Genomic DNA, 19,459 nt, shown 5'->3' on the forward strand with positions numbered 1-19,459 from the left:
CTATGCGAACGCTGCAGTTATGCGTTTAGTGTTTTGTAAGTGACAGTGATCGATCGATACTGCACTTGGGTGGGCCGGGCAGAGGGGCAAAACGCAGGTGCTAGCGGGTATCTGGGCTGATCCCGCTAACACTGCGTTTTCGGGAACCCTAAACTGCTGGGGACGCTAGTATAGATCTGATCGGATCAGATATTGATCCGTACAGATACTATACCACTAAGGGAGGCGTATGCTGCGTGCGAGGGTGTTAGCGGTACTGGCGCTAATCTGACGCTGCCTGGGGCGACGCATATCACCGCCGGGCGATCAGGGGGCTAAACCTTTATTAGGTAATAAACGGCGGGTGCCCTGACACTATAAAAAATAAACAAACTAACCAGCGTCACCCGTAACACTTATATGGTGATCAGTGGTGAAAGGGTTAACTAGGGGGCAATCAAGGGGTTAAAACATTTATTAGATAGTATATGGGGGTCCCTGTCGCTATAAAACGCTGACGGCGAACCTAAATATTTACGTCTCTAACTAGCGTCACCAGCGACACTAATACAGCGATCAGAAAAATGATCGCTTAGTGACACTGGTGACAGGGGGTGATCAAGGGGTTAAAACTTTATTAGGGGGGGTTAGGGGGGTATCCTAGACCTAAAGGGGGGTAATATTCACTGCCCTAACACTGTAACTGTCACAAACTGACATTATGCAGTAATCAGAAAAAAAAAAAAAAAAAAAAAAAAAAATACTGCTAATGTCAGTTTGTGACGGGGGGGGGGGGGTGATTGGGGGGGGATCGGGGGGCGATCGGGGGGGGATCGGGGGTGTAAGGTATGCCTGGCATGTTCTACTGTGTGTGTTTGTGTGTTGTGCACTTACATGTCTTCTCTCCTCGGCGCTGGGACGGAAACTGCCAGACCGAGGAGAGATGACATCACATCCTCTGCCTGTGTGAAACTATACACAGGCAGAGGAGGATTCCCATTGGCTGGGAGCGATCGCGAGGGGGGGGCCACGATCGGATGGTCTCCCCCTCGCCTCCCGACGCTCCCAGTCAGATGCCGACCGCCGATGGCACCGGGGGGGGGTCCGATCGGACCCCCCGCCCGCGGGAGGCAGATCACGTACAGGTACGTGATTCTGCCTGCCCGTGCCATTCTGCCGACGTATATATACGTTAGGCGGTCGGCAAGTGGTTAATGATGTTAAGGTGTTCATTTTGAAAGTGCTTCATCAAAAATCACTTCTGCACAAAGAGTAATATGTAGACATATCACTAGACAGTAGTGGCCAAATATATACGTAACTTCAGATCTTGTTGATCATCTGAAATAATGGTGTGGTCAAATAGATAGCCTTTACTATTTTGTGTAATTATATTTTAAAGTTAGGAGCTGAAAATTGTGTGTGATTGCATAACAGAAAATTACAACTATGTCCCTTTTTTTTTACACAGGATGACCTCAGCCAGGAGGAGGCCTTGCCCAGTGGGAGAGAGGAGGAGGCCTTGCCCAGTGGGAGAGAGGAGGAGGCCTTGCCCAGTGGGAGAGAGGAGGAGGCTGTGGCTGGGCCAAGTAGAAGCCGCACGGAGTGCCAGGTACCTCCCCTCCGCATTCTACACAAAAGGCCCAGGAGGATGACTGCAACAGAGCAGGAATCCCTAGAGCTCATACGGGAAGCAAGCCGGATCCTGAGTAAACCTCCCAATGCAGAGGAGGCGTATGGCACCTATATAGCCTGCAGATTACAGGAGTTGGAAAAGGGCCAACGCCTCCTCTGTGAGGGTCTATTTTTCCAGGCTTACCAGAAGGGCTTGAGAGGGGAGCTTACTGCTACCACATATCTGGCAGATGAAGCCACTCCTACTCCTCCTCCTCCTCCTCCTCCTGCCCCAAGTACACCACCAGAGGCACAACCTCCGAGGAAGGCTGCAGAGAAGCGTGGAGGGAAGGCTGCAGAGAAGCGTGGAGGGAAGGCTGCAGAGAAGCGTGGAGGGAAGGCTCCACGGAAGAGTCGAAAGTGATTGCCTGGTTTCTGTCTGGTCTGACTGTGCTCCCTGTGCTCCCTATAGTCGCAAGATACCTATTTTCTTGTCCTCAAACTTGATGTGTGTCCTGGGGGACGAAAGGCTTCCCAGATTCTAAAAGTGTGTCCAGTGTTGCCTTCCTAATTTATTTGTTTAGAAAATAAATACTTTTTGGTTTACCTTACATTCTTGCCTATGTCTTTTGATTAAAAAACGCCATTTTGTTTGGGAGTCGGCAGGTACAGGTCAAAAAGACTATGGGGTTGATTTGAGAAAAGCAAATAGTCTGTGCACTTTGCAGAGGGCAGTTGCCCTCTGCAAGTGCAATTGCTCCAGAGCATCAGAAATTATTTAAAAGCTTGACTTTGCAAAGAGTACCCAATCCTGTGCAAGTAAAAGAAAAAAAAAAAGATTTTTGCTTGCACATGATTGGATGATGGAAGTCAGCAGAGCTGCTTCACATTTAATAAAGCTTTGGAGCAACTGCTCTTGCAGAGGGCAAATGCAATTTCCAAAATGCACAGGCTTTTTACCTTTAGGAAATCAACCCCTATGTGTGTTTTTGTCAAAGAAAAAGAATTTATTTTGATTTTACATGATTTTAGGAATAAATCAGCAGAGCTTCCCCGAATTTAAGCTCTTCCCCTCAGTTTTTCAGCGACTGCACTTCCAACAAGTGCACTTGGTGTGCAATTTCTCAAGTGAACGTTTCACTTGATATTCTTAAATGATTTAAGCCTTTTGTCAAAAACAAGCTCGGGGGAAGCTCTGCTGATTTTTTCAGAAAATCATGTCAAATAAAAATTAATTGTTTTGGTTTGGGCTTCCTTGCATGTGCCCCTCGGATCCACAGCGAACACACTTCAAAATGCTCTTTATGTGGAATTATATGTATAATTAACAATTGGAGTGAAAAATGATTTTGCCTTTGTTAAATACACCCCCCTATGTCTAATGAACAAGGGACAACAACCTCATTAAGGTTCTTTAAAACAACACAAAATATGAATGTTAATTGTGGTAACTTGAAAATACACACCAAAAATGTGGTTAGCATTTAACACACATTGTAAAATAGCTAAAGTGCCGAAATAAAAAAAAAAAAATAAAATATCTATTTTAAAATTTCAAAGTTATGGAGATCTAGCTGTTACAAATATTATATTAGTCATGGCAGGAGGATAAATCATGAAGAAAGAAGTTTGTGAGAACTCTGTGTGAATATAAAGCAGAAAAACAACTTCATTCCTCTCGCATTATCAATCCTAAAAAAAGGCTGTATTAAAAGACGACAGAAGAGGAATGTGCTAGCTTCAAGACGAAGGCTAGTTTTACCAGACCGAGCGCTTCCGTCTTGTAATTGCTTCAGAGCATGCGTCAGTTTGAGTTCGTCGGACTAGCACACAGACGATCGGTTTGTCCGCTAGAAAGAAGAGTCCGTCGGATAAATTTTAAACAAGTTTAAAATCTAAGTCCGTCCAACTTTTGAGAAAACAAAGTCCGCTGGAGCCCACACACATCGAATTGTCCGACGAAATCCAGTCCGCCGGGCAAAGTCCGCCGTAAAGTCCGCTCGTGTGTACGCGGCATTAGAAGGATACTGTATCTCTCATGGCTTTTTTATCCATCTTATCTCCTAATCCCTGCTCATCTGAAGCTCTATTGACTCATTGGAACTCACAGCAGTTTAGCTTATCACTAGTGGTAATTCTATCTTTGCGGCACAGGGAATGCATTCCATGGCTCTGTCGTCTCTTTTCCCTTACTAATACTCGCTCTTTAAGTCTTACTTCAGTTGGCATGGTCCCATCATTATGATGTCAGTGAGACTGAAATGCCATGATTGGCTAAAGTTTTTTCACCTGATACTTACTCTCTGGCTGGATGAGGGGCAGGGGACAGTGTAACCAGGGAGGGGGGCAATTAAAAGTGATTAATTTAAATGTGGTGGGTAGCCAGAGCAGCAACCTATTTTGCCCCAAGAGGAACTGCTCCCCTTCCTGAGTAGACCCTGCACCTTTAGAACCTATTACTTCTGTCATTAGTAGGTTAAGATACATGCCTAGGGATTTTTGTCTCAAGCTTTATTATTCTATTTCTATTTACAAATTTTTTACAACAGCCTTGCTTTATTTTCACCGTTGCCTCTATTTATCCTAATATAGATCCTTTAGATCTACCATCTAATACTCTGTAGGAGTTGGTTAGTATTGACAAAATGATATAAAAAATGCATTTTTAAACAGTAAATGTTTACCACAAACTTTGCTTTTCTGTACCCCTTCTTGGCATTATTGTTTCAGAGATAGGAACTTGCATTGTATAATTTAGGCAGAAGATCGTGATTTCCCAGCTATTGCTCACATTCTCATCATAGTTCCAGTAGACACTCTGCACAGTTTCACAGATATAATTAGGTATAAACAGTGCAGCGCTAAACATAAATCATATAAATATAAATAAATATAAATCATTGAAGTAAAAAAATATATATAAACAAGAGAACTCATGAAAAGTAAATATTTGAAAAAAAAGGTGAGCCCATACGTTCGTGGTTTAAAAAATGATAATCAATCACTCACTGTGAAAACCTTCTGCCACCAAATAGAGTATAAGGAGGCTTACTGGGACTATTTGACCCTGTTTAGCGTATACCAAATGGGTCAAGCAGGCAATGGTGTCACAAAACCTGAATATGGAAACTTCACTGGAATCTTCATACATGGACCTTGTGATATTAAGAAAATACCGACAGCCACCGAAGCCAATGTAATGGTATGTGGACTTGTAGGGCCTTTCAGAGTCTTCTCATCAATACTCCGTTAGGACCTGCGTATATGCAGCTTTATCTGCAGAACATGCGCTGTTAGTGGGAACTAAGGACAGGTTTGGGAAGCACTGAACCGACCGGTGCATAACACAGAGCTGCTGTGTTCTGGGGGGTGTACTGTAATAAAGTATGTCATACAATGTGCATGCTGCTGGATCCTGTAGAACTTTTCACTGCAGGGCTTTAGGAAGAGGACAGGGCAGCCCTGCAGTGAAGAGTTTTACAGGATGCACGTGGGAATGTGAGTTCCCGCTATGCAGGGTTGTGAACGGGGCTTGACAGCTGAATGTTTCTGTTCACTCTCTACTATGTACTTGTATAAAGATGGCCATACACTATGCAATCTGATTGTGTATTTAGTGAGAAGGGTTATCACTGATTGCTTGCATTGAATTAAAAAAATGGGCACCTGGGAATGGGTGGGTAGGTAGGAGGGTGGATGATGCAGGGTGTGTGCTAATGAGGTCAGCTGATCAACCCCTTCCTGTGTCATGACCTAAAGTCTTTAAGGAAGAAGACATTACTAATGGAAACATCTGGAAACATGGATTAGGACAAGAAAAGTAAGTGGGTTAATGGAAAACTTTGATATTTTTGAAAAAAAAAAAAAAATACATGAATGCTATATGGGGGCATAGGGGAGCTGGAATTTAGGAAAAAAAAACAAAGGTGAACTTACCCTTTAAGCAGGCGATTAAATGGCCAGATCCATTCTCAAAATCCAGTAGAACCAAATAATACTACACCTTTTTATGAAAAGTGCATCTGCTTTTCTACTGAAGCAGGAAATGAAAGAAATAGTCTAGAATGGAAGAAAATGGACAAAACAAAGAATCTCACCTATTGCTTCTCAAAGATTTATGCCTTTAGGGAAGATGATATCCAGATATTTGAGACAGCAACACCAATCAATGCAGCAGTCCTGTGCTTAGCATGTCATGTAACTATCCCAAAGAATGATGCAGTAACTTTCATCCCATGTTCACATTGCAGCGATTTGGCATGTGATTTGACATGTCAAATCGCATGCCAATTTGGCAGCTATTACCGGCAATGGCACCGTCCAAATTGGTGCAATGCTGACTTTACGACCGCAACAATTCCCAAAAGAAGTTTCTGTACTACTTTTGGCGAATTCAGGGTGCAATTGCACAGATGTCTCTGAAATCTCACCCAAAGTCGGGACTGACATGTGGGCATTAAATCGTATGGGTTCAGCTGAACTCGCAAGATTTTATTCCCACTGTCAGTGTGAACCTAGGCTCAAGGTAAGCTCAAATCACAAAGTAGATCTTGTCCTGAATAAGGAATTTGGTGCTTATTCCAGCATCACTCTATACTGTTGGGTTCAGCCCATAGGGTTACATTGATATACTTCATAATTGTACCTATATATTTTTTGCCCAAGTGTTTGTAATGTGTTTTCCTCATTTGAGGTTATTTTAGCTTTGATCCAATAAATTATATTTTGTTTTATTTCTATTCCTTCTCCATCTTAGTTGATTATCCCCTGGGTATCGCACAGTCCCAATTCCCTCCCTATCCCTTTTTTTTGGGTTTTTCTTGCATCATATACAGTACAGGGATAACTCAAAGTGTGATTTTGCGCAGTTATCTGATAACCTGGGGCAGATTTCCTCTAGGTAAAGTGTGTTTGAAATCCAGTAACTCAAACAGTGTGGTTAAAAATAATAATAACGTAAGGCAAGTATATTACATAGGTGCAAAAGTGTATACACATTCTATAATAAAGTAATAAAATCATAAATACATGGCTAATAAAAATACTGTTACATAGCTAGTAGGTGCTACACAAAATACCAGTGAATAGAGTGCAAATGATGATAAATAAGTGTAGTATATAGTGGATAGCCCAAAATAATAGTAAATGGAAAGATTAGGTCCTCAAATATAATCGAACTGTGGTAGGAAGTCCTAGATAGTGATATAATATAGATCCGATAGATGGTTTCTTAATAATGGAGTGTAATAGTGTTGTCCTTCAAACCTTCCTGTAAATATAGTCTCCCAAAACTCTCACCTCAAAACTGTTGAATCATAGCATCTGTATGTGCAGATCACTGGATGTTGTCACTCTGTATGTCAGTGCGGCAGAACGTAGATCTCTTCTCCAGGATCCCCTGCTGTGGCTCCTGGTGCAGCTCCCACCTGGAAGACAGGAAGGAGCTGGCCGATCAGCATCAATTCCAGGTGGGAGCTGCACCAGGAGCCACAGCAGGGGAACCTGGAGAAGAGATCTACGTATGTTGATTGGGTTGCACAAAAGTTATAGCATCTACAAAATAGGGGATATATTTATGGCATTTTTATTATTTTTTTTCCTTACTAGTAATGGCGGTGATCTGGGATTTTTATTGGGATTGTGCCATTGCGGCAGAAAGAGCGGACACTTTTTTGTAACCATTGACACTTATACAGCGATACAAGCTAAAAATATCCACTGATTACTGTATAAATGTCACTGGCAGGGAAAGGGTTAACACTAGGGGGCGATCAAGGGGTTAAATGTGTGTCCTACTCAGTGATTCGAACTGTAGGAGATGGGACTACTTGAAGGAGGAGACATATCGCTGTTCATACTTAATATGAACAACAGATGTATCTCCTCACCCCTGACAGAATGGAGATCTGTCTGTTTACATTGACAGATCTCCGTTCTGTGTCTCTCAGGAGTGATCATGGGTGTCCAGTGAACATCGTGGCCACCGGGCACATGCATCAGCACCACCATTGCACCGCGAGAGAGTGCGCCATGCCCCCTAGTGGTCTTAAAGCACCGGCTGGTCTTCTAGTGCTTAATTGTTGATGTAGATTCATGTTGTCTTCCATTACAGCTTGCAGAGCATTTTGACTCCAGCAGTGGTGGAACAGCAGTCCAAAACAACTGGTGTAAAATTCCATAAGATGGTATAAAACACAATGCTGTAAAAAAATATCTATGGTGAAGTATGCACACTGGAATATCAGAACCTTTCAAATAGGTCTAGCACCACTTCCAAAGGAGCTGCTGGTTAAATTTTGGGTTCTCTGTTCTGCGCCTAGACTGCAAGAACAACCTCAGCCCCCCCTGGTACACCTGGTTAAATAAAATTACTGCAAGCACAATTTACAACACAAGTGAGAAATACCTTTCTCCTGGCTGTGGGATATGGCAATAAATACATGTCTAGCGATACCCCCAAAGGAGCTGCTTAAGTTTGTTCAGTCCGTTACTCTGCCTTTCAACCCTCATAATAGTCTCAGCCCCCTCTGGCACACCTGACAATAGTGTAAGTGCAATGACCAATAAGAAACACACACGTTATGATAAAATACAGAAATTGTCTTTACTGCAATATTTCTGTAGAAAAATAACAGATAGTAACAATATATAATCAACTAGAAATCAACAACTGAGAATTAAGATCAGTATATCTGTCAATCCTATATTCAAGCTGCTTTCATGGGATTCCAAACCTGAGAATGTCCCCAAGAGCAGAGGCACACTTTAATGGTAAATAAAGCACAATGTGGCACTTTAAATCAGATTGGTTACCTTTACTCAGATTGGCTCTATGAGTCCAGGCAGGAGGAGAGCAGAGGAATGACTCCCTTTGTGTAAGGCATCTCTCTATTGTTTTCTGACACCACAACTTTACACACCTATTCAAGTCAGTAAGTAATGGCTTAACTTTATAGATAAACTGTCCCACACACCAAATGTATATGCAGAGCCCTGAATATGTGTGTGCAGATCCATATGGCCCTAACAGCTTCAGTCCTTTTTTGAAGAGAAGACAAGCTTTGTTGTCTTCAGCTAGCCACTTTCATTGGTGCACTTTACTCCTGGGTAGCAGGGCAAACAACACAACTGGCCCAAATTATCAAGGGAAACAGACAGGATCTTGTTCAACAAGGTGAGAGAACAATGGTGTCTTTATACATTGTCCCAGAAACGGGTAGCCTTATCCTTTATCGCTGTGGTACTACAAGTGTCAGCAAGATGACTACCAGCAATGATTTCTGTGTACAGTGTTGAAATAACTCCTTCTGTAGTGCAGTGTCTCTGTTCCCTGCAGATGGGCAAAATTACCCTCTCACCACATCCTGCGATCAAGGCCCAAACGAACATCATGGAATAGGCAGGCTTTCATGGCAACCCGACCGGTCCCCTCACACTGGAACGGTTCACAGTTCATGGGGATGCGCCTCAATATTCACCTAAGATCCCCCTCACTCAGGCTGGACGTCCTGACTGGTGGCAGAGGCCGGAATCACGCAGAGAGATCCTCTGAGAGACAGCACCTCTCCCTCAGGTCTGGTCTCTTTCCTCCCTCATTGCTGACTGACTTTCCCTCAGGACACAAAATGGAGTCTTTTACTTTCCTGTCAGCAAAGCCTGCTGGGATTTGTATTTGTCCCCGTATACCAGTCTATGGGGCCATTTTGTGTGGGAACTGCATGTCCCAGAATCCATCGTAGCTCTCTCTGGAGTTCAGTACAGTCTCTCCCATTGGTTATTGTAACTGTGCCTTTAATTACCGTATTTAATGGCATATAACACACACTTTTTTCCCCTTAAAATCAGGGGAAATTTGCGGGTGCGTGTTATACGCCGATAACCCGCTGACTATGAGTGGAGGAGCGAGCGCCGCCGACATTCATACATAGCCGAGTGTAATCGGCTAGCTCCGCTCACAGTCACGCCCAGTCCCGCCTTAAGATGGACATAACACAGGTACTGGGCGAAACTGTGAGCGGAGCTAGCCAAACTTAGCCAAGTACACTCGGCTATGTATGAATGTCAGTGGCGCTCGTCTCTGCCCACAGGACTACAAGAGGAGCCGAAAGTAGTCAAGAGCCGCTGAGAGACACAGGACCAGCTCTATGTCTCTCGGCGGCGCCATATTTAAAAACTGCAGTGACACTACAAGGCTGCAGTATCACTGGGCAAGGCTGCAGATGACACAACAAGGCTGCAGATGACACAAGGCTACAGATGACACAACAAGGCTGCAGATGACACAAGGCTGCAGATGACACAACAAGGCTGCAGATGAAACAAGGCTGTAGATGACACAACAAGGCTGCAGATGACACAAGGCTACAGATGACACAACAAGGCTGCAGATGGCACAACAAGGCTGCAGATGACACAACAAGGCTGCAGATGACACAAGGCTGCAAATGACACAACAAGGCTGCAGATGACACAACAAGTCTGCAAATGACACTGAAAGGCTGCAAATGACACTGAAAGGCTGCAAATGGCACTACAAGGCTGCAGATGGACACTGATAAGGCTGCATTGATGGGCATTTAAATGTAAGTTTTTTTCCGTAAAAAGTTTTTTTCCTTAAAATTCCCTCCTAAACTTGGGGTGCGTGTTATTCGCTGATGCGCGTTATACACCGATAAATATATAAAATAGAAAATTCCCCTAAGTGGACTTTACCGGCACATTGCTAAACGTGTATATATATATATATATATATATATATATATATATATATATATATATATGGTAACGTAATAATGTGTATAGCAGAGTATAGAAAATAAAAGAATTTTTATTTAAACATAATGTGATTTAAAAACATGGTATTTCATAAATTACACAAAGCATATTACATAATTACATAGCCAATAGTGTGATAATCTTCACAAAACAGTAAGTTATGCGGGCTGTTTTTCACACCCGACGCGTTTTGGAATAAACAATGTTTCTATCCTTCTTCAGGGATGTATCAAAAAAGAGAGCAGTTCGTCTAAAACAGATTAGAATATAGGATAATAATGAAATTATCACAAATTCTGTATATGTGGATATGTATTTATCTAGACATAATCAAGTAAGAATAGATCACTCACTTTGTAATATGCTAAATTGAGTTTTTTTAAAAATCCAAGACTAGAATGGCATTGGGCATTGTTGCTGGTGCAGTTGTTATAGAGAGCATCAGGATTAGTACTGGATGGTGTCAACTGGTGATGGTCCTAATTTAGTGGGGTACAGTATCTCACCTATCTCTGTCCCTCCCGGATGTGGGTGACTACTGAGACGAAACAGGAAGGATCCACTGGGAATAGTATAATATAGCATAATAAATATCAGAAGCAAAAATAATAAAAATAGGGAAAGATAAGGAAAAATTATATAGTATATGGTATATATACTATAGTATAGTATGTATGGTCTATCACAAAGAGATTATATTTAATATCCTATAGATATCTAATTTGTGCCAAGAATAGAATATGTAAGGTATAGGCCAAGCTGTATATACATGTTTTGCATGAGATATATCTGTATAAAGAATAGTATAAATAAAATCAAGAATATCATAGCATTGTCTCTAATTTTGGTATGAGGTATACATATGGTATTGAAGTATTATAGAATAAATGCTTACAATAGCTATATAAATAGATGTATTAAATTATATGTAGGCATGCTAAATCTTGGTATTTTGTAATCTGCTTAGTGGCTTGTCAAAAAGAAATTAATATATATAATACTAAAGCTGTTGGTCTGCCACTAACACTGCAGCTTTAAGGTATGGAAAGGCAGAGTGTCATAGATCAAGAGTTAATTATCTTATATGGACATATATTGGATATGGTATGTTAGTATATAAAGCGCTGCGTAAACTGTCGGCGCTATATAAATCCTGTATAAATCCTGTATAATACTATATAAAAAATTCCTATGTATAAATGGATGTTTGAAGGTAGAATTGCCACAGAGGCATCAGAGAGAGAGTTATTTAAATGTTACTCAGATAGGGATAAAACATAACATATGATGTTTAAAGGTATTAGCTTACCTATTTAGCTCAGATTTGAAGTTTGCCAGCCACACATCCCAGCGTCCAGCGTGCACAACGCCTTAGCTGGGAATGAGGGGATCTGGCCTTTTGTATGTGTGGACGCCCAATCAGCTGGCGCTGATGACTGCGCTCGGCTGATTTGGGTAGTACTAAATTAGAGGAGCCTAGTAATCGCTTCCTGAGTGGAGGATGCGCGGCGCCGACCCTACCGCGCACGCGCGAACGCACTGACGTTGGAGCGGCGTCAAGCAAGTTCCACCCACCGACACGGAGTGCCACTCCGGCGGACTGTGCATGTCGGCCGGAGTAGCAATATGGAGGTCGTGGGCGGAGATGTTACACATCCAACGGACCTCCTCTGGTGCCGCCCAGATAGTATATCTGAGCGGCTTTCCGTGCCGGGCAATCGTCCTGGCCGTCCACACCCGGGAGAGACCTAAGAAGGGAGAAAAAAAAAGGTACAGTCAGTGCTTCTAAAGAATAGTCCTTGGATGTAAACGATGTTAAGACAAGGGCAACAGCACTTATAAAAGATTTTCAAAATAATTGTACTAGTATGTATATATATAAACAATGGGAAAAATAAATCTACAGAACAGGAATCGGAGTACAAACTTATTTCAGTATCTGTAGTCTAATCACATCAAATTTAACCATTTGGAGGATAAGTACTTATTGAGACATCTGTTTTGTCAGGGGGCAAAAAGTGGAGGACATAGCAAAATAAAATAAACAATTATCAACAATAAGTAAATATTGATGTAAGAAATATGACATTCAAATACATGTACACTAGCTGTTACAGAATAATTATTTTGGGAGAAATATTCAATATATTAACCACTGATCATATTATATATGTATGTATTTTTGATATATATATGTATATGGCGCACATTGTCTGCTGCGTCTGGGTATATCTCCAAAATGCCAAATATTATTCAAATTTTTTATCATTATTCTATGTATTTAAGGTAAGTATATATAGATTTATTAGTAGCCGTGTTTGTTATGTAAAGCCAGTATAAAGGAAACAAGATATTCTAGAGGGCTACATAAACTCAACCAGAATATTATATTGTAATTGGCCTAGGGAGGGGGGGCCCAGACCAATGCAGACATGAGCGCCATATAGAAAGAAAACATATTTAGGAATTTACAGTACATATATACAACCAACATCGTGTATTATCTTGATTTATATATCATATTTGGTCATCGCTTGCATTAGAAAATTTCATGTTATTATATAAAGAGAAGCTTGCTGTAACCCATATTGAGTATATACAGAGCTAGGGGGCAAACTGGAGAGTTTTTGGGGTTAGTATGAAGAGCATAATATTTATTTCTCCATTCCACTGGAGCAAAAGCCGTCGAGGAAGGGTTTGAAACATACTGCCTCGTTGAGGCCAGGTGGCGCTGTGGCTTTTAATAAATAAATCCATCCTAACTCTCTTTGGAGAAGGATTTTGTTCCAGTCGCCCCCCCTATGACTAGGGTGTATCCGATCTAGTATTAGGAATTTTATCTTTGGAAAATTGCCTGCATGTACTAATGAGACATGGCGGCCTAAGGGAAGATCCGGGTCACACGTTTGCATAGAGAGTATATGTCTATAGGCTCTCCTCCAAAACTCCAACTTTGTTTTGCCTACATAAAAACAACCGCAGGTACACCGGAGCAGATAAACGACTCCAGTGGTCCTGCAGTTGGCAAAATGTTTGGGGTGGAATTTCTTTCCGTTCGGGAAAATAGGATTTTTTTCGGTAAGCATATATCTGCAGTAACGACAGGATCCACAAGCAAAAGTACCTTTGTATTTGCAGTGTGTTCTTGTCTCTTCATTTTTAAATTCACTATTAACGATTCTGTCACTGATAGAGGTGACTCGTCTAAATGTGAATTGAGGTTTTTCTGGTACTAAATGAGCCAAAGATGGGTCAAGAGTGAGCATATGCCAATACTTTTGAATGATTTTTCTAACTTGGTCGTGTTGTTGGTTATATGTTGTAATAATGCGTAATTGATCGATATTCTTCTGCCTACGGGGTTGAAAGAGTGTGTCTCTTGGTTTCTGTAATACTTTCTTGAGTTTTGTGGGTATAGCCCCGTGCTAATAGTCGGTTTCATAGTAAGCCTGCTTCTCTTATAAACATGTCGTTATCTGTACAGTTGCGCTTAATTCTAAGATATTGTGAATCTGGTATCGAGTTAACAAGTGGTTGAGGGTGGAAGATGGTTGCATGGAGTATTGTGTTTCCTGCGGTGGTTTTTCTAAATAGCTTACTCCCTAATTTTCCTTGTTCATTTTTGTATATTTCTATGTCCAAAAATGTTATCCGATCTTTGTCAGATTTATTCTTAATAGACACTGTTCGAGCACATCTAGGGGTCCATCCCAGATGACAAGAATGTTGTCTATATAACGATACCACCCCAAGATGTGAGTGGTATATTGGGTAAGATCATCATCTGAAAGAAAGGTTTTCTCCCACTCCCCCAGGTACAGGTTGGCATACGATGGGGCACAACAAGTCCCCATCGCAACCCCCTGCACCTGGAGGTAGTGGGAGCCATTAAAAGTAAAGACGTTGTGGGTGAGGATGTACTTGAGCAGTGAAACATGGAATTTGTTATACGTAGGATCAGTGTCTGAATTGGATTGAAGGATATGTCGAATAGGTGCTAGTCCCCGGTCGTGTGGGATCGAACTATATAATGTTTCTATATCAATTGTTACCAGGTATGCTTGGTCTGGCACATATAGTTGGTCCAGAATTTTTAGAAGATGATTTGTATCTTGTACATATGATGGTAACGACACCACAAAGGGTCTTAGATATTCATCTACTGCTTTACTTGCATTGTCGCTAATTGATCCAATGCCAGAAATAATTGGTCTGCCTGGAGGGTCTTGGAGATTTTTATGTATTTTTGGCAGTATATAAAACGTAGGAGTTTTAGGAAAATTATTTCTGATAAAGGTCCAAGTGGATTTGTTGATGGTATTATTTCGAAAGGCAGAGTCTACCAGCATATAGAATTCTTTGTTATATTTGTCTATAATGGTTGCTGGCATACGGCGATACCAACTAGGATTGTTCCAAATTTTCTCACAGATATTTATGTAGTGTTCATTATTTAGAACAACTACGTTGCCGCCCTTGTGTGAGGGTTTTATGGTGATTTTAGTATTGGCTGCTAATGAATTTAGTGCATCCAATTCTCCTGAATTTAGGTTAGAAGGTCCCTTTGTCTGTATTTTTAGTTTTTCAAGATCATTATTTACTAATTTTAGAAAAAGCTGCCGCATTTGGGCATGTACTTGGTGGTGGACAGAAATCTGATTTTTTTTCTTTAGTTTAGACATAATTGAGGTGGTAGGATTAACCAAACCTGGTTCTTCTATAGATTGTAAAATTCGGGAAAGATCTATTGAATCAATGAGGTCGGATGTATCACTCTCTTCGAGGAGGGTGATTAGTTGATCCAACGCCTGATTTTCTAGGGGAGTATAGTTTGTTCTTGTATTTTGTTTCTGGTAGAGTTTTTTGAGAATTACTTTGCGAATAAATAGCTGGAGGTCTTTGTAGAGTTCAAATTTGTCTAAATTGTGATTAGGGCAGAAATTAAGTCCTTTTTTGAGGACTGTGAGTTCATCTTTCGATAAAGAATGTGATGATAGATTGATTACAATCAAATCTGTATCCAAATGTGTAGAAATTTTTAGGTGAACATTCAAAGTGTTAGTTGAGTGTAGGTGTTGAGTTTGGGTGGGGCTGGCTTGATCCCCGCTAAGACTTGGTCTAAAAAAGATACATCATTATGTGTCAAGTCTTGTGTGATGTGCATAGTTTGATGGGTGGGTGGTGTACTTTCATGTGGTATATTAAGGGATGTAGAAGAGTTTGTGATGTTGGGTGTTCCTAAGCTAGGGTGAAGGGATTTGGGTGTTTTTTCAGAGATTTGTTTTTTAGATTTGTGGTCTGATGTAGAGTCACTTTGCAATTGGCGTTTGGTTCCTACTGTAGGTTTAAATTTAGAGTTTGCAGAGGGCATATTGTGAGGTGGAGGTCTATTAGAGTTTCCATTCTGTGCCTTATTAGTGTTTCTGGTGGTGATTTTGTTTTGATTCCATTTATATGCTTTTCCGGCCTCAAAAGCGTTTTTGTCTCTCAAAAATTTTTTACCTTTCTTAATGAGAATATCTTTATTAAAAGATTCTAAGTGGGTCTTTAACTTTTTCTCTTTATTGATAGCTGATTTGTGTGTCTTAAATTGCTGCAGGCATTCACATATTTTAATAATTTCTATATCCAACACTTTGGTCCTCTTAGTGTATTCTTCTATCAATGCCTCCATTAAATTGCGTGAGCATGTTTTGAGTATATTTTCCCATGTTGATTTGAAGTCGGTGTCCAGGTCTTCCATGGTTGGGAAGATCTGGACACGGAGTCCCAGTGGGTTAATATTGCTTTTAATATAGTCTCGGAATGATTGTACATGCCAGAAAAGGAGGGATTTTTTCTCCAGATTCTTTGATAGTCTAAAAAACAGGGAGGAAATCTCCATTTCGATTTATTCGCTGTCTCCGAATTTTTTTGAGGTATCCCTGCATGAGAAATTCCCAATCCTGTCCTATAAATTTATTTTCAATGTCCATGCTTTCAGTTTCGGATGCCATAGGGTCAGAAGAAAAAAGGGGAAGTGGTTTAATCAAAAATTATTTAAATTATTTCAATACCAAAATAATTATATTAAAATATATCTCATCTGAACAAATAGTTATTACAGATGATTTGTAATGATTTTGAAGAGTTTTTCGTTATCTTAATCTCCTAGGGAATACTAAATCGCAAGGGGAGCGGTATTTTCTACCAAAATTTACTAGTCAATATAGGGTGATTTGCTTCCCTAGGTGAATCAGGGCTGTGCCACATCCGAATACAACTATATAAAATAGAAAATTCCCCTAAGTGGACTTTACCGGAACATTGCTAAACGTGTATATATATATATATATATATATATATATATATATATATATATATATATGGTAACGTAATAATGTGTATAGCAGAGTATAGAAAATAAAAGAATTTTTATTTAAACATAATGTGATTTAAAAACATGGTATTTCATAAATTACACAAAGCATATTACATAATTACATAGCCAATAGTGTGATAATCTTCACAAAACAGTAAGTTAGATATCTATAGGATATTAAATATAATCTCTTTGTGATAGACCATACATACTATACTATAGTATATATACCATATACTATATAATTTTTCCTTATCTTTCCCTATTTTTATTATTTTTGCTTCTGATATTTATTATGCTATATTATACTATTCCCAGGGGATCCTTCCTGTTTCGCCTCAGTAGTCACCCTGGTCTGCACACATCCCGGAGGGACAGAGATAGGTGAGATACTGTACCCCACTAAATTAGGACCATCACCAGTTGACACCATCCAGTACTAATCCTGATGCTCTCTATAACAACTGCACCAGCAACAATGCCCAATGCCATTCCAGTCTTGGATTTTTAAAGAAACTCAATTTAGCATATTACAAAGTGAGTGATCTATTCTTACCTCATTATGTCTAGATAAATACATATCCACATATACAGAATTCGTGATAATTTCATTATTATCCTATATTCTAATCTGTTTTAGACAAACTGCTCTCTTTTTTGATACATCCCTGAAGAAGGATAGAAACATTGTTTATTCAGAAACGTGTCGGGTGTGAAAAAGCGCCCGCATAACTTACTGTTTTGTGAAGATTATCACACTATTGGCTATGTAATTATGTAATATGCTTTGTGTAATTTATGAAATACCATGTTTTTAAATCACATTATGTTTAAATAAAAATTATTTTATTTTCTATACTCTGCTATACACATTATTACGTTACCATATATATATACACGTTTAGCAATGTGCTGGTAAAGTCCACTTAGGGGAATTTTCTATTTTATATAGTTGTATTCAGATGTGGCACAGCCCTGATTCACCTAGGGAAGCAAATCACCCTATGTTGACTAGTAAATTTTGTTAGAAAATACCGCTCCCCGTATGATTTAGTATTCCCTAGGAGATTAAGATAACGAAAAACTCTTCAAAATCATTACAAATCATCTCTAATAACTATTTGTTCAGATGAGATGAATTTTAATATAATTATTTTGGTATTGAAATTATTTAAATAATTTTTGATTAAACCACTTCCCCTTTTTTCTTCTGACCCTATGGCATCTGAAACTGAAAGCATGGACATTGAAAATAAATTTATAGGACAGGATTGGGAATTTCTCATGCAGGGATACCTCAAAAAATTCGGAGACAACGAACAAATCGAAACGGAGATTTTTTCCCTGTTTTTTAGACTATCAAAGAATCTGGAGAAAAAATCCCTCCTTTTCTGGCATGTACAATCATTCCAAGACTATATTAAAAGCAATATTAACCCACTGGGACTCCGTGTCCAGATCTTCCCAACCATGGAAGACCTGGACGCCGACTTCAAATCAACATGGGAAAATATACTCAAAACATGCTCACGCAATTTAATGGAGGCATTGATAGAAGGATACACTAAGAGGACCAAAGTGTTGGATATAGAAATTATTAAAATATGTGAATGCCTGCAGCAATTTAAGACACACAAATCAGCTATCAATAAAGAGAAAAAGTTAAAGACCCACTTAGAATCTTTTAATAAAAATATTCTCATTAAGAAAGGTCAAAAATTTTTGAGAGACAAAAACGCTTTTGAGGCTGGAAAAGCATATAAATGGAATCAAAACAAAATCACCACCAGAAACACTAATACGGCACAGAATGCCAACTCTAATAGACCTCCACCTCACAATATGCCCTCTGCAAACTCTAAATTTAAACCTACAGTAGGAACCAAACGCCAATTCCAAAGTGACTCTACATCAGACCATATATCTAAAAATCAAATCTCTGAAAAAACACCCAAATCCCTTCACCCTAGCTTAGGAACACCCAACATCACAAACTCTTCTACATCCCATAATATACCACATGAAAGTACACCACCCACCCATCAAACTATGCACATCACACAAGACTCGACACATAATGATGTATCTTTTTTAGACCAAGTCTTAGCTGGGATCAAGCCAACCCCACCTAACCTCAACACCCACACTCAACGAACACTTTGAATGTTCACCTAAAAACTTCTACACATTTTGATACAGATTTGAGTGTAATCAATATATCATCACATTCTTTATCGAAAGATGAACTCACAGTCCTCAAAAAAGGACTTAATTTCTGCCCTAATCACAATTTAGACAAATTTGAACTCTACAAAGACCTCCAGCTATTTATTCGCAAAGTAATCCTCAAAAAACTCTACCAGAAATAAAATACAAGAACAAACTATACTCCCCTAGAAAATCAGGCGTTGGATCAACTAATCACCCACCTCGAAGAGAGTGATACATCTGACCTCATTGATTCAATAGATCTTTCCCGAATTTTACAATCTATAGAAGAACCAGATTTGGTTAATCCTACCACCTCAATTATGTCTAAACTAAAGAAAAAAATCAGATTACTGTCCACCACCAAGTACATGCCCAAATGCGGCAGCTTTTCTAAAATTAGTAAATAATGATCTTGAAAAACTAAAAATACTGACAAAAGGACCTTCTAACCTAAATTCAGGAGAATTGGATGCACTAAATTCATTAGCAGCCAATACTAAAATCACCATAAAACCCTCA

Source organism: Aquarana catesbeiana, linkage group LG02, assembly GCF_042186555.1.
Source record: "Aquarana catesbeiana isolate 2022-GZ linkage group LG02, ASM4218655v1, whole genome shotgun sequence".
Taxonomy (NCBI): Eukaryota; Metazoa; Chordata; class Amphibia; order Anura; family Ranidae; genus Aquarana; species Aquarana catesbeiana.